The sequence below is a fragment of the Dermacentor andersoni genome, chromosome 3, assembly GCF_023375885.2.
Source record: "Dermacentor andersoni chromosome 3, qqDerAnde1_hic_scaffold, whole genome shotgun sequence".
Classification (NCBI taxonomy): domain Eukaryota; kingdom Metazoa; phylum Arthropoda; class Arachnida; order Ixodida; family Ixodidae; genus Dermacentor; species Dermacentor andersoni.
In genome coordinates, this window is record NC_092816.1 from 16,625,001 (window position 1) to 16,647,730 (window position 22,730).

General features: G+C 45.0%; 1 protein-coding gene and 1 non-coding gene across 6 annotated transcripts in view; one reads left to right on the forward strand and one right to left on the reverse strand.

The window, feature by feature from the left end:
* The window catches only part of LOC126520156 (anoctamin-7-like), a 130,266-nt gene that overhangs the window by 48,847 nt on the left and 58,689 nt on the right, over positions 1-22,730 (forward strand). The window lies entirely within an intron of this gene.
* TRNAT-UGU (transfer RNA threonine (anticodon UGU)) lies at positions 3,412-3,484 on the reverse strand. The gene has a single exon. It is a non-coding gene; the product is annotated as a tRNA-Thr (tRNA).

Sequence of the window (22,730 nt, forward strand, 5' to 3'; positions counted from 1 at the left end):
GCATGCAGTCCATCCCATTACACTTCTTTCTTGTCCCCTGGTTTATTAGCCAATTTCACACATCCATGTGGTGAACAGAAGAAGACTCGTTAAACATTTTAATCTTATCATCAACCTAACGGTGGGCGTATCCCAGCGGCATGAAGGCGAGTTTATTTACTTACCATATCGGTCCGCACGTAATAGTCACATCAAAGAGGACTCAGAACACCTCCTACGCTTAAATGCTTGATGATGCATCGTGACCCCGTTACTTGGACATGCAGTGGTGAGACGTGCTGCAGCCAGAAAGCCTGCACACGTGCCTATGAAATGCTCATAACACACACAGGGGAAAGGAAGAAGAAACTTTATCTTGCCTGTTTACGGGTTTGTTTGCGTTTGAGTTTACTGGCGATTCATTGAAGCTTCCGCTTCATAGCGAGCAAAGATTAATCAGGTGAATACTATAATGTACATGTAGCATGCCCCCTTTTTGGTGTCTTTGTATTATTTAGCTTTTCCTGCCTCATTCAGCCAAGTATATCACCATTCTTTGTTGAACTTCCTGGCTATGAAGCATTTGCGGAAAGGTGAATTCTCCCGTCACACTTCGCCGACTTCGCTGTGCAACGTCTGAGTGCATGGAGGTACAAAGCAGGAGTTTGTTGGAAACACCGTATTATATCGTAAACTGAAAGGTGGCACGAGAACACCATGAGAATGGGATCAGAGATAACGATGACACGAAGGCAGGCTGACCCCGATAGGCAACCTAGGCTGGGAGGGGAGGGGGAAGAGGAATCTGAGGGTAGCGAAAACGTTGTGCAAACAAGACATGAGGCAATATTAGGCAGGACTTTAGCTATGTAACAGGAGCATGCACACATCACTGCCGGCTAATTAGGTACGATGGTGCCGCAGTCACTGTTCGAGTTGAATTCTGTCAAATCATTTGGGGTGTCCGGAATCTTCCGTTGGCAACTTCTCCGCATTTTCTTAGTAGACAAGCGTGGAATTGTAATCGTGTACTGTTCAGGGTTAAGTTACTGAGCGAAGTCAGATTTTCAAAATAGCTATCTGAGAGATCGGACGGTTTCCTGGAGTTTTGTCCGCCGAGATGTCACAATGTAGTGGAGCTGGACAACAGTTGAAGTAAGAAAATATATTCCACTGGGCTCTGTACTTCGCACATTATTTGCTTTTAATCTAAATGTCGGAAAAAATTATCTCCGCAGAACCACATTGACGATCACGTGCTTAGATGCATTCATAAAAATTTTGCGTCAGAGTGCTTTCCAATGATCAAGCAATCCTGGAGAATTGGCAAGTCAAGTTCACTTTTGCAGCTTCGTTTGTGTGTCTTCTTGTGAGAAAGCTTGTGAGAAAAATATCGCTTCGTCTACTGCTCGAAATTGGAACGTGTACGTGTCCCGTAGAAAGAATACATGGCTACGTAAGCGCTCACAGGTTCACTTTTCTCACAAAGTGAAATCTGGCCGCAGAGACATCTCTAGTGGAGTGAATTCGGAATAAATAAATAAATAAATAAATAAATAAATAAATAAATAAATAAATAAATTAAGAAAAAATAAATCAAATTTATTTATCTGAAGAAGAGAAAGAGGGATAACCGGAAAAAACGTCAACTGCAGCTTGACTATAAGCCCGTCCCCAAAGACTATAATTCGGCAGTGAGCCGAACTGGCACATGTACAAGGTGCAATAAATGCAAGCATTGCATAAGTAACGCAAAAAGTGGAAAGAAAAATCTAAAGCCTTGTAATAAATTCAGCAAAAGAAAACGTACAAGCATGAAAAAGGTATAGCTGAAACATTGCAGAGCCTGAGCTACAAAAAGCAAAGCATAAATAGAACGGCAAGAACCTGAGACGCGCACTAAAACACACAAAAACAAAAGCATACAGTAATAACTGCAAACTGACAAAGAATAGGCCCATAATGCCACTCCAATTTAGGAATAAAAGAGAAAAAAGGAAAACAACCTCGAAGTCTCTCTGTGATAAGAAATGAATGAAAATTTTACGGGTGGTGTAGATTCCAGGTCCAGCCCAACAGAAATCACTTTGTTTAACGGAGCAGCAATTCGATGTGATACCGATTGTGACCAATAAGTTATACGGCAAAAGCGTTGTGACCAAAGGTCTGTGCGTCTCGTATTATACGTGAGTGCGCAACGTTGCGCACTCACTTATAATACGATGATTTCACCACGCTGATGTGCCTATTTCCTTCTATTAATGTAAATCTGTGCGTACAAGCAAGAAAGACGAAATGAGTAAATAAATGCAACTGACATTCTTTTGTATAGTAAAAAAATTATTTGGCAGTGTGTTCACTAGAGGAAATATTTGCTATAGCAGAAATCGCGCGTTCTTGAGATATCTTCAATCAGTTGATATTTTTTTGTTTTGAGGTGGTTTCACTTACAAAGTGGCAATAACTTATTGTTGACAGAAACCGTAAATTATATACAGTTCGTTTCACAATAGCAGGCAAAACATTTCGGTGTCAATGTAATATTCCCGTGGTTCTGCTTAGCTTACTGCAAACGGGCTCAATATGTTCGTTCCAATAGAAATTTTCTGATAATATTGCTCCTAGTGTTTTGACCTTACTTAAAGTTATACTTTTCTTCACCACTTCTTTTATCATCACCCATCTCAGTACTCTCACTCCCCTTCCCTCATCCCCAGTGTAAGGTAGCAAACCGGAGACTGATATCTGGTTAACCTCCCTGCCTTTCCTCTCTCTCTCTCTCTCTCTCTCTCTCTCTCTCTCTCCCCTTCCCTCTTCCCCAGTGCACAGTAGCAGACTGGAGCGCACCAGCTCAGGTCGAACTCTCAGTCCTTTCTGTCAATAAATTCTATTCTATACATTCTCGTCATTCAGATACAAAATGTCTCCAAAATTCAAGGCCTTATTCTTAGCGCGAAAGATGATGGCTTCCATTTTCTCGGCATTAATTCTTAAGCAGTTTCTTTCGTACCAGCTCGAAATATTCTGGAGCTCCACGTTGCGAAATTAACGAGATTGTTCGGATTTGTGCCCCTGAAAAAAAGTGCGGCGTCGCCAGCGTATGCAATCCATTTGATGTTTCCAGCACTAAAATAATGTCATTCACATAAAAAATGAAAAGAAGGGGTCCAAGAATTCTCCCTTTTGGCACACTGTAAGGGATAAGCTCATTTTTTGAGTTTGGACTGTTATGGCTAACGTACCGACACCGATGCCGGAGATAGAAGAATAGTTTGTTTGCATGGGAATGTATTCCATGTTTCTCAAGTTTACCTAAATGTAAAGCAATGACCGAGGACACCGAGGATAACATAGGGGAAATTACTTCTACTTACCAATTGAATTAAATAAATGATAAATTAATGGAAATCAGAGTGGATGAAAAAAACAATTTGCCGCAGGTGGGGAACGATCCCACGCCTTCGCATTACACGTGCGATACTCTTACCAACTGAGCTACCGCGGCGCCGTTTTCCCATCCACTTTGTTGGGTATTTATGTTTTACTGGTAGAACTAACCTTGGGAGTGTTAGCCAGCGCCACCACTCACAAACCATGGCGGCCGATGTGGAACACCCTTTCTGGCGCAGGCGTCACGAGTACGTGATTTCCTTTATGTTTTCCGCGGTACCTTTGTTTGTGAGCTTCTTAGAATATGGGACGTAGTAATTCTGCGGAAACCCGCAAGGTGGAGATAATTGCTTATGATATGATTAATAAAGATCGGGCCCCTCAGTTAAACCCCTTCCTTCTCGTTCCGGCAGAATTGATGCCTTCAGGTAGCATGTGTGGGTTTATTTACCAGTTGCTTTCACCCAAAAAGATCACGTACTCGTAACACCTGCGGAGAAAGGATGTTCCACATCCTCCGCCAAGGTTTGTGAGTGGTGGTGCTGGATAACACCCAAACTGACGTTAGACGATGTTACACAAGCACCACCACCACAAGCAAAGTACGTCACGCGCGCACGCATGCGTGCGGAAGTGCAGCATACATCCTCAATCTTCTACAGGCCGTCCACCAAGCGCAGGTGCCTCATTGAACTTAATTGAAGTTTAAGAGTAAATTGTGTACGAAAATGCGTAACGTACGACTTACACACAAGCTGCAGACATGATAACTTCAGATTTTAATACGAATATACGAGAAAACATAATGCTGTTGCGCGAGAACTTCTGTTACGCAGAAACAAAAACCTTTTCCGCGGAAACGCAAACAAAAAACCCTTTTTCCAGCTGCCGTTTTTCGGTGAGCACGCCACTAAAAATCCTGACAAACTAGAGGCTAACAGCGTCGCTGTAAAACGCTCTCAAGGCTAATCGCGGCTCGTTAGCCTTATTAGTCATGAGCTGTACGTCATCAGGGCTGACAAGTCGGAGCACAGAGCAGCTACCTTCACGGCATGCGAAAACTTTGCCGTCCGTCATGCACACGTGCTTTCGACCGACTTGTCGCTTTTTTGATATAGCAGCACCAAGTATCTGCTTGTTCTTGGGGGTTAGATGTTCGTTTGTGTACACAGCGTTTGTTGTTTTAGCCAGCCGTGGTTGCTTAGTGTCTTTGGTGTTGCGCTGCTAAGCATGAGGTCGGGGGATCACATCCCAGCCACGGCGGCCGCATTTCGATGGGGGCGCAGTGAAAATACAACCGTGTACTTAGATTTAGGTGCACGTTAAAGAACCCCAGGCGCTCAGCAGATCGTGGTTTTGGCACGTAAAACCCCATAATTTATTTTCTTATTAGCGTTCGTTGCTTCATACGCCAGTGCAGCCGTTGTAATCCTCGTTTTTCTTGCTCAAAAAACGAGTTTCACTTCTCTCGCCATACGAATTGAACAGCAGTGTTTCTTTTTTCATTTTGTTTTGCAGTTGGCACTTTATGACAAATGTCAACGTGACCTTCTGTGACAGGCTCACGGACAAGCTCAGTCAATGTTGTGGCATCAAGAGGCTGACAGTCGGCAGGGACGCACTTAATATTTATTTATTAATTGTTTATAAGTACCTTACAGAGCCCTCGGGGAGCAATGTGTTGGGGGCAGTACAGTAAATACAAACATAAAGCTTAAAATGGAAACACACATACAAGCCCATTAACAAATTAAAACAATTAGTGCAGAAAGGTGCGAATGAACCAAAGAACTTAATAAGATGCACTATAAAAGCGAGGACGTAACAATAACATTGGAATTTGAAAAAAAAAAATGAAAACGCAACAACGAACAAAACAATGTAACTCAACGGCAACACTGCTACGGGGAATAAAACTGATTGACGAAAGATCGTTTTAACGTAAGGAGAGAGAGAGAGAGAGAGAGAAAGAGAGAGAGAGACGGACATATCGGCAACAGTGCTATAGGCAACGGCAATGGTGAAAGTGGAAAATGAAAAACATCAGGTTTTGGAGCGTAGATATATGTTTTAAGATTATCGCAAAACTATGCGTGATATCACTCCGATGCAGTCATCCGGAAGATCATTCCATAAACGGATAGCTCGTGGAAGAGCCGATAAATGAAATGCGTTAGTATCACCGTACATACGCGTTAAGCTAAGGTTTTTATGCAGTCTGCGTGAAGTTCGATGAGTGAGATTAAGGAGTACAGAGGATGTCATACTGGTGTGAATGAATTCTTGGCATAGTGATAAAAGAGCAATGCCGCGATGAGTAATTAATGGCTCTAGTGAAAGGTATTGTTTTTTTTATGCTGAATCAGTATCTGCAATTACGTGTAATGAACCAACTGGCTCTGTTCTGAACGACTTTAACATGTTGATAAGGTATTGTTCATACAAGGACCAAATTGAGGAGCCGAACTCAAGTTAAGGGCAAATTAACACGAGATAAGTCGGTTTACGTACACTGGAGGGAGAATTATGTAGGTTATGGCGTAGATAACTTAATGACCTAGATGCGTTACTACAGATGGAAGTAGTATGTGCGGAACAAGATAGATTCAGGGTTAGGTTCGTGGCTAAGTATTTGTACTGCTTAGTACGTTCCACAATGTTATGACCAATTTTTTATAGAGCGCTAGAATTATGCAGTTTATGAATGAAGGTTACTAGTTTGCACTTGGAAACGTTTAAAGACATTAACCAGGTCTGGTTACTCGTTCTAAATGATTTAATGTCCTTCATAATTTCTTTAACTTCTTTGTAACTTGCGGACACTGAATCGCAGGTATCCTTACAGTACTGGATGCTTTATTTTAGCCTTCTAAATTCAGCAATAGCCTCCTTACGGAAATTCGCCAACGCTTGTTTAGAAATGTGAGTCATATAGTTCTTTTTCCTCGCGCTTCGCTTTTGGGACAGAAAGTTGTATGAAGAAATTATAGGGAAAAATGGGTTGAATGAGACAATTCACCGGCAATACCGAAGTGAATGACAGAATGCAGCCACGGTGTCGGCAGCTGGTACCACAACTGTGTTCGGCAGCAGTGCGAAACGAAACAGACGCGAGTACAAGAGCTCAGCTTACCTGCAAGGAGCTGGAAAAACTAGCTCGTGTGGTCGTGTCGCACCGCTGCCGAACGAAGCATTGCCGGTTGTGACAGGGCCTTTTATAGCTGCATACGCAAGTAGAGGTTTTCTGGTGCCGTATACGTCGTTCACATATGCCTAGTTGCACGTGCGGCCATTCGTGGAAGGGCGTATAACAGGTTGCATTAGGCTGTCCTAAGGCAACAAAAATTGTTGACCCTTGATAATCGTCCTTCCAGCATGGAGAAGTTGCTTGGACAACGGAATAACGCCTCAGCGCAGTGAGCAACTCTGAGAGCTTTAACAACTTTCTTTTATTAAATTGGCATCGTATATATGTATTAAAACTTCATTATTTTTTATTGAAATGGAAACAAATGAAAAAGGTGTAGTCAGCCTGTAATGGTGACGGCTATTCCTTCTCACATAGCCGAAACAACAATACAAAAAATATATCTGTAGTAGGAAAGCGAAAAGAAACCACGTCATAGGGCCTGAAATTCACAGCACACAATCTTATACACCTACAAACAGATAAAAAGAAAAGGCAAAGGCAAGTCGCACCACAATGAGTTTGTAAACAAAGTCACAAACACTCACAAGCGGCCGTGATGCGGACCCTCATGAGCGCATAAACAGGTGAGAATGGACAGAATACAAAAGAGTATAACACGTAATATACAAGCGCTAATAGGTACAAATAATAGAAGCAACTTGTATTTACATTGTGTGAATATTCAGTGCGATATCTAATACTTGTCAGGAATGACTGTGTCTTCGTAAAATGTTCGAGTGCGTTCAATATTTCGCGCTGTGCTATTTACGATGGCCTTGGGCCCAGCAATTCTGCGAGTGACAAAGTTCGGTAAGGTTGAACACTTCGTATGTCCTTGTGTGCTATTGTTATGTCGCAGCATTTTTTGTGAATTATAGATTGATTAGTGTGCGGTTTTCTTTCCTATAATAGCTGTTGTTGTTTAAGTATGTTTACGAAATCTGCCGGATCGTTTGTTTGTTTTTCATATCCCCTCATATGATCCTCATTTTCTCATTATACACTTGATTGTTTGTGGATAAATCGCCAACACAAAAGTTGCCAACATTACTAATGTCACCAGAATCAATTCCTTACAGCTGATACAGGTGAGACTGATGTAGCCGCATGCTCAGTACGAAGGCAGCAAGTCCAGGCTGATAACAGGCGGTGACGTCGATTTCTTTGTAGCAGATTAGGATCCGTTCCTAGGCCACAGATTAACGAGTGGAAAACATGCGAAGGAGCGTTTAACCACCGTATTGAAGCTGCAAAGAGTAGGAAAACATAGCTCGATTGACTTTGTCGCACCACTGCCTGAACCTGTAAGCTATTGACTGTAAGCTGTCGACGATGCGGAAATGGATGCAGACGAAAATATTTTTTTATTAACCGTATTTAGGGAGAGATTGGTGCTCTCCTCCTCTCTGACATAATCATGCTCATAATTAACACAAATGAAACAACGATTGGGAAAACACACAAGGACGCCACTTCTAAAGGTCGCGTACAAAAAATAAATTTGTATAAATGTTCACGCCATATAATTGTACACGAAATGTAACTCTTCTTAGGCAGTTATAAATGAGGCCTTTCTTAAACATCAAATTCTAAGCACTACACTCGCGTACACACAAACGAAGGCCACAGAACCACGGAAACATCATGAAATGCGTAAGCAAGGATATGTGAGATGCTTTCGTCATCGGTCAAAGAGAAGCGGTTCTTGAAGGCGACGCATCGGCTTTGCGCACATTCTTGATTGCAGAAAAGGTTTCACTGTTCTCAGTTCCTGGCGGCCACAAGTGTGCCTTGAGCGCTTACACAGCGTCCGCGTCTGCGGCACGGACCGCGAAGAGATGGCCACGCTCACAATGTGCGTCCTTGTGCAGGTGACACAGCGTGCCGGGGTGCTTCTCGAAAAAAAAAAAAAAAAAGCAGGGGATGTCGCTTTGTTTCCATGCGAGTGTTGCGTCGAAAATGCAGTCAGACAGTTGAACTTTCAATAGTTGAAAGCACAGGTGAAGTGGGACATGGGTGTAGGCGCCGGCGTTACTGGGCTTAAACGAACGGTTCGACGAGACCAAACCGAGATAAAGAATTATGTTGTCCGAAAGATAGGTCCCACTCAACCTTGAATGACCAGAACGAGAGAAAAGGAAAAACGGTGCTTTGTGAGAACATGTTATCCAGTGTCGCCTCGTCGGCTGCTCGCAATTGTACCGTTTACGTGTGCTATTGCAAGAATGCATGGCTGCGTAACAGCTCACAAGTTCGATTTGAACACAAAGTGGAGTCCCGCCTCAGAGACTCTTTTTACTGTAAGCTGTCGATGTGCGTCGCAAAATGTAGTGCTACGCCTTACTGAATAACCTAGACAAAGAGCGGCGCGTGATGTCTCAAATGCTCCCCAACTTCTCAACGCTTCGCCTTCTAGAAAATTAGCTGGTATTTCTGTGTGTCTGCGCCAACATTCCTAGACCAGCTCTTCTTACGTTATAACGAGTGCACACAGCCTAATAATACACCTACCGTCATACCCCGCAGCTTACGATCAGACTTCGGCGCAAGCCTCGGAGATTTGCAACAAAAGGACGTAATTTTCTAAAAACACGCACAAGTCTTAAAGAAGGAAAGGTAAAGGAATCATTCGTTCATACAAAAAGCGGAAGTGTCATCTAGTCGTAATACCTTATTAAAAAAATTACGTGGCTTTACGTGCCAGAACAACTTTCTGACTATGAGGCACGCCGTAGTGGAGTACTCCGGAAATTTTGACCACCTGGGGTTCTTTAACGTGCAAGACCTTATTCCGCCTAATTATGATTCAGTCGTGAATTGTGAACGAAATGCTTCAGTGTTTATGCCGCCGTTCATGTTTCAATTTAATACAGAGATACCACTTGGAAACTTAAGAGTCGGTTTCTTTCAGTGCACTATCTTTTCAGTGGCTCTTTTACCCGCGTTTGCGAGGAAATGCGCTCTCTTGAAAGCCCAGTGCCAGTTGCGGGCCACGGCCATTTCCCTCTCAAGTACGCTGCGATTTAACTAAGCACGCTTTTGTGCCTGCCCGTCCTTTGGATCAATGGCTAGGGCGTTCTACTCGTGATCACGAGGTCTAGGGTTCGATTTACCTCCGCGGTGGTCTCGTTCCATTAGGAATGGAACATCTTAACAAAAGCTGCGCGAGAAAGACGTAGACGAGCTAGGGCGAAACGACAAACACTGACGATACTCGCAACTAAGTTTATTTCCAAGGAAACACAATACGTAGAAAACTACAAGGAAATAAGAACAGACACCCTTTCGAGTGCGCATGAAAAAGCGAAACTAACATACACGTGGCAACAGCAAAGCTGGCTAATGGTTTTCTACGTACAACTGTTAGTTATAAACTGTTATAACTGTTAGTTGCGAGTAGCGTCCGCGTTTGCCGTTTCTCTCCCGCTCGTCTACGTTTTTTTCGCGCAGTTTTTTGTCAAGATGGAACCACACCAACTCGCCCATCTCTCAGCTTTGGGGAATGGAGCGCAAGAACGCTCGTGTACCGCGCATTGGTGGCACGTAAAAACCGCTGGAGTCCGAAGTGAATCGAAAACCTATGCGATTGCACGTCTCGTAGTTGTCGTGCGACTCTGAGGCGTTAAATCCAATCAATCAACGCTGTGTGCTTGACACCACGCCGCACATATAGGCAAGAAAACCCGTGCATATTTTGTAATGGTTGTTCTGAGAAGCAGATAAAAAGGTGAAGAAGGGCGGTTGGCCCACCACTTCTGAACGTCTTCATATATTATTATTTGTTTAATATGATGTATCACTTTACCACACCCCCTAAGAATATAAGACAAACACTAGACCCGTTTTGAAAGGCAGCAAGTGCAGACAGAGGCAAGAATTATCGTTGTGTTTGCATCACACAATAGACAAGTTATGCAAGAGAGCCAGAGAAATAGAGAGATTGCAACGTTTCTATAATTCATGCACAATCCCGCAGAACACTGATTTTGGGGTGGTACTGTGGGGACAAAGACTCTAGCGCGAGCTTCTGTGGATAGACTATGTGTTCTTTAAGTCCCTAAGAAGCGCCGTGACGGGGCATTGCTAACTGACTCCCAAATCATTCTCTATAACTGCCACTAATGTCTCGATGTGGCCGCTAAATTGAGGTCGCTGTCCGGTTTAACGTGCCGCCTCGTACGGTATACGGATGGTTTCATACTAGCGACAAGGTGGTTGTACAACGGGTCAGTACCATGGAAAAATGGTGCTCCTTCTATTTCACATTGTTCAATTATGATGCTCAAATTAGAACTAAAGTTCGTAAGCTGAAAAGAGAAGCAGTGAATTTCAGTTCTAATTGCGGCACAGACAGTTTGCGATGCGATATGAACACGGCTAGGTCAGCACTACAGTCAAGGTTCTTTTACTCATCCTTACGGAATACCAACGTGCTCAAACTGCCCTTCTGGGGAACTTTGTTTTCTTTCACTGAAATTAAACGATCAGGCTTATTTTGTCCGTGATTATGCAGAGTAATTCTGTTTTCAATCTGTCGTATTGCCCGCTTGTTTCTTCTTAGCTTTATCACAACAAGGAGGACAAGTCACAATGTCCAGCTGCTATTATCCTTTTGGGAGGCGAAATAAAGAAGGCGTTCAGAAAGCACTGGGTCAGACATACTATAATGATATTTCGATGCGTCAGTAAGCTTAAATGTTACAGAATGTGACGGCATTGCAATGCCTCGGGCACTCCATGGTATAGAAAAATATAAGATCAAAAAAACGACAACCTTTTATCTCGATGTCTTCTCCATCCAGTTTTTTTTTTTCGCTCTACTTGTATCGTTACCGGCTTGAGGCTACTTTTCGTGCAGTCGCTGCTCTTGTAACTCTAAGGAGCCATGTTGTCGGGTCTAGTTTCTTTAATTTCAAGTTAACCGCATGTTGACAACTAAATTAATCTCCAACTATGGGAAGTATCTGCCTTCCTGAGCTCTTGTTTATCTCCTGAAACATCACTTCGTTCGCTTTCCTGGCGAATCTGTTGTTGCTGCGGTCGCAGGTCAACGTTTGGAGAAGGCAGGACCTGAAATTTAATCTGCTGAACGTAACTGGTATTTTCCTCCCCTTCTGTCTGACCTGTCTGGTATCTGAAACTGTGTCTTGGTCATCAGAAACTTTAGCTCTCTCCGCGATATGAGGTTGTAATTTTTTTTCAATGCTTTCTTTATGTTCTGCACTGCTATTAAGTGCTTTCCTCTGATCCGCATGTCATAAGATCTTATGCCCACAGGATGTACAAACTCTGCTGTCTATGCGTTTATTTGATGATACTGGAAACGTTGGTGAATTTTACTCCTAGACACTCTACAACCTTCCCGAACGAGGAAACTATAACAATAAAGAAAAGCAATAAAGCAAATAAAAAAAGCTAACCCCCTGGTTAGCACGTTATTTGAAGCGTGTTCTAAATGGAGGGAAAACAAACACGATTCCTTCAGCCAAACCGATTTCAAGTCTCCAAGAAACTAATCTGCAAGTCACCGCTCACAGCAGAGTATTCATGGCACAGTGTGCAACAGAGGCGATCGTTCTGCATGAAGCACGGTGCACCCTGCAAGAGATCAGGATATGTTAGTCCAGGCAGTTCACGTTGCGTGCAGTTCTGAGAGGAAGCGCACAACATTTTAAGCAACCATACCAAGTTCTTGGCTGACACTATCCCTGAGCAGCAGAGCGGAGACACCTGCGCGCAAGAAAGGCCTCGTCCGAAGTCATCTAGAAAAGGAACGATGCTGGCGCGGCCTTTGCGAATGGAAGCGTAACATGTTTTGCTGGGTTTCGAAACAAGTGCCCTAAAAGCTTCCACTGTGGGTTGTTAGTTTATTATTTGTGATTTTGAGGCAAGGCAGTGTAGATACAGCGTTTACACCTCGGTACACATCGTGAGTGTACGACAGCCGCCAACCGCGCGTAAGCGTTCTCTGAAATCGACAGTGTAGTGTCGTATGCAACCAAAATTAGTCGTTCCTTTTTTTTAATTCACAATACTTAGAGTGGTGTTTGCTATGATGAATTCGGAGTGCACTGCAGTAGATATGCCGGCGTTCGTGCGCGTTCGTGTTATCCACCCTAGCACAGAATCGTTTGTAAACATTATGTAGCCATTAAGCAATCCCCCATCTTAAATTTCGGGGACAAAGAAGTGTCTGGCAATGACGACACTCGCTAATGCGAAATTTGGGCTCAGCTCGATACGTATTTTCATTTCGCGATATACCTCACCGACTGGCAGTGGGCCAGTGCCATCAGCGGCTTCGCAGAGAGAGGGGCAGTGTGGGAACGCGGGGCCGGTATTTTGTAGCGATGCCTTTTCCGATTGCATGCTTTTTCAGGCTTTTCGCGCTTGGCCAGTGGTCAGAGCGACGGTCTGCCCACATTATCAACGGGATCAGGCGGCCGTGTGTGGTGGATGATAAGAATAGCATAGAATAAGGCATAAGGCATCGCTACAAAATAGCGGCCCTGGCATGATTAGCGGCATGCATCGGAGCCAGCTGTAGTAGAAGACAACGAACGCGTTCGCGCGGTTACGCCGAAAGACGCCGACGCTCAACCCAGGAACGGGCGCTTAAAAGAGCAGCGCTCTAAATAAATATAGGTTGCTTCATTTAAACTTCGGCTGCCAATGTGGAGGACTGGTATCAAACTGCTATCAACAAGCACACCTGCTTCCGTGGGCCCCTGAATTGCCGCTTTATTTTCCAACCTGGTACTCGACAGTGTAAAGAAACATTGACTTGACACCTGTGGCCACGTGTCGCGTTTACTAAACACTTGGTGCGGAGTTGGTGCCCTGACTCATGCCCCTTAAGCAATGGAGTTCAAATCCGGGCCACAAGGGCCGCTGTTTGCGTTTACTAAGTCTTATTATTTTCTTATGGAAATGGCCGACAGCCATCACCTTTACCGCCTGCTGTTGCGACAAGGCAAACTGCCTTGTATTTGTTCCCGTTACAGTGTAGAAATGCAAGTGCTGTATACCGCGTTCGAGAGATTGTACAGACAGCCGCTGTTTGAGGGACAACGTATTTGGACAGTGGTCACAACGGACGTCTGCGCTAAATTCAGCTAGTGTTCCTACTTCCTGCAATTCACGGGTCTACGAGTTAGGTTGTGAGACTGATGCATGCCGCCTGAGGTTCTTGTGCACAGATTTACATTGATCTAGTCATCTCTTTCCGTTCCTTTCCCGGAACGTTTTCTGGTTAATCTGTGGCTTGCCTTTCTCTCTCTCTTTTTCTGTCCCTAAATGTTTTTGCGTTCGCTACAGAGAGCTTTCTCCAGGGGTACTGATAGGAGCACAAAACTTGTTTGTCACGATGGTAAAACACGGCGAAGTCGTGTCGCATTAAATGGTGCACTAAACACTCCTCCTTACCTTTCTTTTTATTTGTATTACAGCCGTTCATGCGTGGTCACAAATTGTATCACTTTGTGACTTGCTCTTCTCAATCAATAGCGTTCTGCAGACTTCTCTAATTCCCTGTAAATCCTGTAAATCTTTTCATTTCCTATCTTGAAGCAAAGCTCGTATCACTGGAACGTAACATTGCTTTCGCATTACAGGGGATCTTAATGAGGGAGTTATTTATTTTTGCTCGGTTTACGAATTTCCTCTCTGAATGTAAAGCCTAGAACACAAATGTATGTAGCTTATGCACCATATGCAGCACTTACAAAAATGTCATACATATATATATATATATATATATATATATATATATATTGCCACGTGGTGGTGACGTTGAAAAACACAGTAGCAGTACTGTGAAAGACAAAACTAACTTTTATTGGGCGAACCTGTGCCCACAAAAACAGGCTACACTTATAGCACAACGATAACGGCGAACACGGTCGGCGATCGTCGAAAATCTGATCAGCGGGTCAAGAGCGTCGGCTTTTATACAGCAGTCATCGAACGTTCCAGACTGATCGTTCGTACCCGCGTGCCTTCCACAATGTTCTACACCATTCGGGTCAGGTGACGAAATCAGATAACATAAGGTTCGGCGACAACAGACAGCGGATAGAAGCATCGATAACTTTTCAGAAACTTCGGATACATGCAGGCGCGTCCCGCGCTGTGCGATAACATTTGTTAGGCGGCGAAACGTGGTCGGCCGATAAAGATAAGTACACATGTCAATACTCCCCTCTTAAAAAGCATCGACCCGACGCTGCAAACAAACGAAAGTAATAAAGAAATGCACTCGTAGCAAAGAAAACAACAAAATAAGGAAGTTCGTCAGCGTCCATAAAAGGGTTTAAGGCGCACCACGTGGCCCACTTCAGATCGTGCGCGGCGCCGCTGTGAATGCGAAATGCCGTCTGGCACGACCTCATAGTCCAGTGCGCCAATACGTCGGATGACCTTGTAGGGTCCGAAATAGCGTCGTATAGTTTCTCAGTGAGTCCTCGTCGGCGCATCGGGGTCCATGCCCAAACACGGTCGCCGGGCTGGTACTCGACGAAGCGTCGTCGGAGGTTGTAGTGTCGGCTGTCGGTCCTCTGCTGGTTCTTGATACGCAGGCGGACGAGCTGTCGGGCTTCTTCGGCGCGCTGGAGATAGGTAGCGGCGTCAAGATTTTCCTCGTCAGTGACGTGCGGCAGCATGGCGTCGAGCGTCGTCGTCGGGTTCCTGCCGTAAACCAGCTTGAATGGCGTGATCTGTGTTGTTTCTTGCACCGCCGGGTTGTAAGCGAATGTTACGTACGGCAGGACCGCATCCCACGTCTTGTGCTCGACGTCGACGTACATTGCTAGCATGTTGGCGAGAGTTTTGTTCAGGCGCTCCGTGAGACCATTCGTCTGCGGATGGTAGGCAGTTGTCCTCCTGTGACTTGTCTGGCTGTATTGCAGAATGGCTTGCGTGAGCTCTGCTGTAAAAGCCGTTCCTCTGTCGGTGATGAGGACTTCTGGAGCACCATGTTGCAGCAGGATGTTCTCGACGAAAAATTTCGCCACTTCGGCTGCGCTGCCTTTCGGAAGAGCTTTAGTTTCAGCGAAGTGGGTGAGATAGTCCGTCGCCACGACGATCCACTTATTTCCGGAAGTTGATGTTGGAAACGGTCCCAGCAAGTCCATCCCGATCTGCTGAAACGGTCGGTAAGGAGGCTTGATCGGCTGTAGTAATCCCGCTGGCCTTGTCGGTGGTGTCTTGCGTCGCTGACAGTCTCGGCATGTCTTGACGTAACGGGCGACATCGGCGGTTAGGTGCGGCCAGTAATACCTTTCTTGTATCCTCGATAGCGTCCGGGAGAAACCGAGATGCCCAGCGGTCGGATCGTCATGTAGAGCGTGCAGTACTTCTGGACGCAGCGCCGACGGAACAACAAGAAGGTAGTTGGCCCGGACTGGTGAGAAGTTCTTCTTCACGAGTAGGTTGTTTTGAAGCGTGAACGAAGACAATCCACGCTTAAATGCCTTAGGGACAACGTCGGTGTGATCTTCCAAATACTCGACTACAGCTTTTAGCTCCGGGTCTCGTCGTTGCTGTTCGGCGAAGTCTTTATTTATATATATATATATATATATGAAGTCTGCATATAAAAATAGAAGTCTCTATCGTGCCGATCTTTGGGGCGACGCGGACACACTGGCAAGTTTTACAAGTAAGGCGAACACGACTTTCTCGTTTTGCTCTAGGTAGCATACCTTTCACGTTGGCCTTCACTGGAGTGATTGGGAAGAACAAGATCAACGCGACTTCTTTCTCTTCAGAAGTACATGCCTACAACAAGAGTCCGCGTTAGTACGCCTTGCTTACAGGTCACGCAGGCAACAGCTCGTCGGTCATCGGCCTTGCAGCCATCAGCGAGCTTTGCCGATATTTTTCAAAGAGAATCGGGGAGCGAGAACGGCGGCTTATTGGAATGCGTTGAGCGAAAGAGAACATGGCGATCGTTTCTTGGCTTTTCTCACTGCCACCTGCTTTTTGACCTACGCTTGCAGCGGGCCTGATCTGCCATTGTCTGGGTACAACAAAAACGGGTGTCAAAGTCACAGCAGACATGGTGCAGCATATATACATGCGTGATGGAGTGTGGTAGTCGCGCGAACCGACGATATATTGTGCTTTAAGTATAGTTTTGATAAATCATTTTATTCCGTATTCTATCTTTTTGGAGGCATACAATATTTCGCGCTTCTTGCTTCGGTAGATTCTTGTAGAAATTATTTCACTAAAATATACATTGCAAGTATTCCTTAACCCATACTTCAGGCACAGTCCGTTAAATGTATTTGCTAAGAGCAGCACAGAACAGCCGCAGACAGCGCTCGGGTGACGTCTACTTTTTACGCTCGTCCGTACGACGCTGTGAGCTCCTGCTAGCGTCGAATGCCTAGAATGGCTTTTGTCTGGAACTTAGACAGAAAACAAGCCAGAAGCATTCTTGAAGCCGTCGCGCGCGTGTACGAGGTTACAAATCCCAGATACGTATGTGAGCTTCGTCAAAGCTGCGTGGCCTGAACCACGCCAACGATTCGAACCAAATTTAAACGACCCCAACTTTGCGAAATCATCCGGGAAAAGCGATAGGCGGCAGGAAGCACTCCAAGGTTTGTTCGCGAGCGAGTCTCGCGTCTCTAATTGGCTGAAGGCGAAGGGCGCCGCGGAAGGGACCCGCGCCCAGCAGTTTCTCGCAACATTGCGGCGCACACGAAGGAGGTGCAAGTCGACCCGCGCGTTTTCGCCGACCTTGAGGCTCTGCTTCGCTGCCCCCAGGTGTGTACGCTGCACATATCTGTCGAACATCGATGCAGTCTAAATTATAAGGTTCATTGCTGTCGAAGCACAACATCCAATCAGCAACACAGGTAGTGTTGAATGTCTCCGTTGTTGAGACGAGTACGTTGCGAGTGGCATTTCTGTCGCGATTTACATATTTGATGGAGCGTACGCTTGTAGTTAATTTATGCTTTTACAACAAACGTCAGGTTCAGAGAGCCTTCAGTATGGCGAGGGGCGAGCATATAACGAAAAGGGGCGAACAGTACTTCATTAAGCTTAAGGCACAATCATGCTGAATATTTTTTCGGACATGTGGAGGCACACAGTTGCCATTTTATTATTATTAATATTCACGTCGGTAACCATCCAGTATTTCTAGTTAACGCAATCTGTTATGACCCCTTCAATGCTTCATTATTACAATGAAATCACTGTAATTGCCACAAACGAAAGAATAGCAGCGTTAAAGTGACACTGTTTTAAGGTGTGTACGAAAAAGGTGACAGTACTTAAATGTGGGGCATCGCAGACGTATAGTTACGAATACCTAGGCATCTCAGGTGTCAATCATGAGCTATCTTCAGCTGCAACATGGTGACGAAAAAAGAATTAGGCATGATGTCGAGATGACCTTCACTTCTGACGGCACAATCGCGTTTATTTTACCTAATTTTCACTATCATATCTATCAATTTTTGCTCTAAAAGGCGTAAACACTATATTGGACAATTCAGATGCATTGTGAAGGTACAATACCTCCCCGTATCCTTCTCAATACCAATTTCAGGCTTTTTCTAAATTACGTTTCTAGCTTGTGCTTTGCCGTCAACACGTTATCGATTTTTTTTTCAATTTAGCGTAAAATATGAAACAAACGCTCAAAGAAAAACGTGGTGAGCCATAACCAGTGAACGAGCTAGGCCAACGAGGCACATACTTGCACTTTTCGACTCTCTGCCAGCAGGATAACCATCGGATCCCCCGTTCTGATACTAACTTTAGCACTCTTCGCTGAATGTGTAATATAAAGTTGCAACTCGATTTAACGAAGTGATGACGACGCTCGAATTATTTCGTTAGGTCGGGAAGTTCGTAAACTCAGAAAATAAATTTTTTGGTCCTTCGAAATCTAAAATTGTAATGAAGTGACACGCGAATGCTACCGCGGCATTGTGTTTGCCGGTAATCCAGCCATCTGTCGCATAAACCATGAAATAACGAAAGCAATCACCGCCGCCCCCCCCCCCGCCCCCCTACCGAGGCGGTGTTCAGTCTCCTGTTCCGTGCATAAGTGTGGTGTGCAGCCTCACCAAAATAAAGCTAGGGATGTGACCATGACGCTGAGATGTTTTAACGCGATAGCTTTAGAGTGCACGCTCGAAGAAGAACCCGTCTGTGTCAAAATTGGGAAGACATCACCGCTTTTTTTTACTTATTTATTTTAGAAAAACTTCGTTAAATCGAGTTCGGCCAAGTATGGTTCGGTAATTCGGGTTGACCATAACTTTGAACCCTATGAGTACCTGCCGGGGAATGTAAATTTCTTCGTTAGATCGGGAACATCGTAAATTCAGATTTTGTTAGATCGAGTTTTAAATGTATATGTATTCTCAGCCTTAAAACTAAGCATCAGCAAAAATTCTAGGAAGAATCAACCTACCCCATCGTCAGTTTTATCAGTGTTATGGCTCGTGCCTTACATTGCGCTGTCATGTAATATTTTTAATCATCTGTATATTACTTTTATATGGCGGCTGTTTGTTTGTTTTTTCCATTTCCCTCATCATTATTATACGCCTTTATATCACGCTTCTGAAGCTTTTTTTTTTTTCTTCAACAATGCTCTAATAACTTATTTTAAAGAGTGTACTGGTCTTGAAGCAACCCAATTAAATCCTTGTTGGCATGAGGATGCTATCGTTAGTGCCCGGTAGCCGTTCGTCACCCGAACTTACCTTCATATTGCCTCCAGCTCCATTAACCTTTCTTCTTCCCTTGATGAAGATTATTCCCAGTACGTGCCTAAGCTGTGTCAACGTCCCTCACTAAGCCTTGGCTGTGATGTCGGCTACACTCATCGACCGCCGCGCCTTAAAGCGCCGTAAAGGAGAAGTAATAAAACACGCTATAAGACTGGTCGACTGCTCTGTCGAAAATTTATTCTGTATTCGTTCAAGCCCTAAAGATACTTCTGTGTTTTCTCCGATTTACTGGTTAGTGTAAACGTCTTTTACTGTGCGGTGTTGTCCTTTACAGATTGCAAGAACTTCACTGCGCACTCCATCTCCATCCCCGCCTTTCTCTACCGTCTTCCACAGTTTCCCCTCCGAGGCGGGTAGCAAACCGGGATATAACCTGATTAACATTCCTTCATATTCTCTCTCATACCCAAAGCTGCATCCATAATTTTCTTTTATCTTTCTGTTTCTATAAATAGGGGGCGACAACGGCCGTCATTTAGGAAGATCTATACTGACTTTCAAAGCGACGCTTCCTTCGCCTCTTCTCCCGACTTTCCGGGCGCTGCGATGGTCTTGCCGCGCTTGCCGCTGGCTTTCTTGCAACACCATCAGCTGCTGGCGCTCGCCTCCACGCATCCCGGCCGGCGCCGCCGAGGCAGCGTTGCACACTTTGTGCGTATGGCATGTGCCGTGCTTGCTTTCCTATGCGACAAAAATGCTGAGCTGTGGAGGTCGCGTGCAGGGCTGTGATAGTGTAAACATTACGATAGTCCACAGCCTCAAGAGAGTGCTTGGAGCTGGCGTCTCAACAGCGTGCTGGTCATGTGTGCCGAAAGAGCACGTAAACACGCGCCAGCAAAATGGCTCGAAAACGTGCACTCAGCGTCGTGGACACCCAGGCCCGAAAGAAGCGTTGCGCGGAACAGGAGCGTCTTCGCTACGTAGCGAAACGTGGTGGGGACCGCGAATGTATGTATGCAATGTATCATACAATCATAATAATTGAATTACGTACAACTCCATAATTGAATTAACGTTTAATACTACTGCCACGGGGGATGCGATGTGCCATGTGAGGCAATGATAATGCTCAACCCTCTCAGACATTATGAACAATGACGCACAACAACTCATCGAGCAAACACGTCTCTCTCTGTGTTCTGTGGACTACGCAGATAAAAAGCAGTGGTGCATGCAAGGTAACGCGTAACGTCAACTCATCATTCTCGTATTGGAGTAAACGCTGAATGAACTGCACATTCGCCGCCAACATCACCGCTAGTTATCGTCAGTCAAACACAAGGCATACAAAGCTTCTCTCGCATCGATTCCCACAGTGCGTGGGATCCGCCATTCTTTTTTTAACTTCCAGATACTGTTGGCCGTCTTGGCCATGTAACAGCGTGGGTACGGCAAACATAGAAAATCAAAATTAAGATTTGGGATATTGCGTGTTAAAATCTCGATGTGATTATGAAAGACGCCGTAGTGGGGGACTCAAGATTAATTTCGACCACCAGGGGATCTTTAACGTGCACCCAACGTACGGTACACGGGCGTTTTTGCATTCTGCCCCGAACGAAATGCGGCCGCCGCGGTCGGGTTTGAACCAGCGCCCTCGGGCTTAGCCACTACGTCACCACGGCAGGTGAGGAAAGTGCACATACCATTGAAAAATAAACTGTAAGTAGATAGGGCTTGTAGAAGAGAGAGAGAGAGAGAAAGGAAAGGGGAAAGGCAGGGAGGTTAACCAGAGAAAAAGATCCGGTTGGCTACCCTACGCTGGGGAGAGAGGGGAGGGGGAGGTAAAGTGGTAAAAAAGTAGAGATAAGGAAAGGAAGGAGAATAGACACACAATCACAGTCGGTCACTGTCACTGAATACTGTCATCGCACAGCACAGTGACACTTGAAGCACTGTCAACATCTGTTCAGGCTACAGCCGCCTGTCCAATTCTGTCGCCCTCAAGAACCGCAACAGTGCACTCGTCGCCCTCTGCTGCGAAGGCTTATGATGGCGGTATTTTAAAATATGTTCCTCTGTGAGAGGTCTTTGGTCAAAGCGCGCTATCGCGGTTGCGAGTGATTGTCTCTGTAAATTATATCGAGGACAGTCACAAAGAAGGTGTTGAAAAGTCTCCTCGTCACCACAGTCCTCACACGAGGCGTCGTCGGCCCATCCAATTCGGTAAGCGAAAGACTTGGTGAAAGCCACCCCTAGCCATAGTCGACAAAGCAGGGTAGCTTCGCGACGGCAGAGTCCAGGTGGAATACAAAGGCGTAGAGAAGAGTCAAGATTGTGGAGTCGGGAGTCGTGAAAACTTCCAGCGTTCCACAAGGAGAACGTGATGTCACGGCTGATCAATCGAAGTTTTCGAGCGGCATCTGTCCTTGATAACGGTATCGGCTCCTCTTCGTCCCCTTGAAGAGCCGACCGAGCAGCGTTATCAGCGTGTTCGTTCCCTATGACCCCGCAGTGACTTGGAAGCCACTGAAATGTCACGTGGTGTCCTTTATCAGTTAAGGTATGAATGAGTTCTCTAATCTCAAATACCAGTTGTTCGTGTGGTCCGCGCCGCAGGGCCGATAGCAGAGATTGCAGTGCAGCCTTCGAGTCACTGAATATTGACCATCTTCGAGGTTGTTCTTGGCTGATGAGACGAAGTGCAGCGCGAAGGGCTGCAAGTTCCGCGGCCATCGGTGTCGTTGGGTGACATGTCTTGAAACTGATCGTGGTGGCTTTCGCTGGGAAGACCACGGCTCCAGAGGAACACTGGAGAGTTGCCGATCCATCAGTATAAATATGTACGTGTTCGGCGTACCTCTCGTGCAAAAGGAGCAGAGTAGAAGAGAAATACAAATAAAAAATAAAGGTAAGATAGACACATAAAAAGAAAATATAAATCAATAAAATCTTAAAAATAACTACCCTTACGAAATATATTCCCCTGTCTACGGCCCTGCACACACCTGTAATCACGCAGGCACCACAGCGCTAAATACGAGAAATGCGCAGCCTTTGACGCTTTCCAAAGAGCACTTGTTTCCTGCGAACTGTCGCGATACCGGGCAGCTCTGAAGGACGATGCGGTTACAAAGGAGGCTAAATAAACACAACAAAAACATGTGAAACATGCACACGCTGCTTGCTCAATATATAAGTGTATGCGCAAGCTGTTTCTGATCATTTTAAAGGTAACCATGAGGAGGTAGAAGCGGGCAACGAGGTTATGTAATGTTATCCTTTATTAAAATGGCTTAGAATAGATAACGAGACATACACATTCCACTTTCTTTTTCTGCTACGCGAAATACTAGTCAACTTTCAGATCTGACTTTTAGTGAACGATGCCTGATCTAGCAAACTCGTAATTCAACGGACACATAACTATCAGTTACCTTGTTGTATTCATAAAGAAGTTTTGTTTGTCT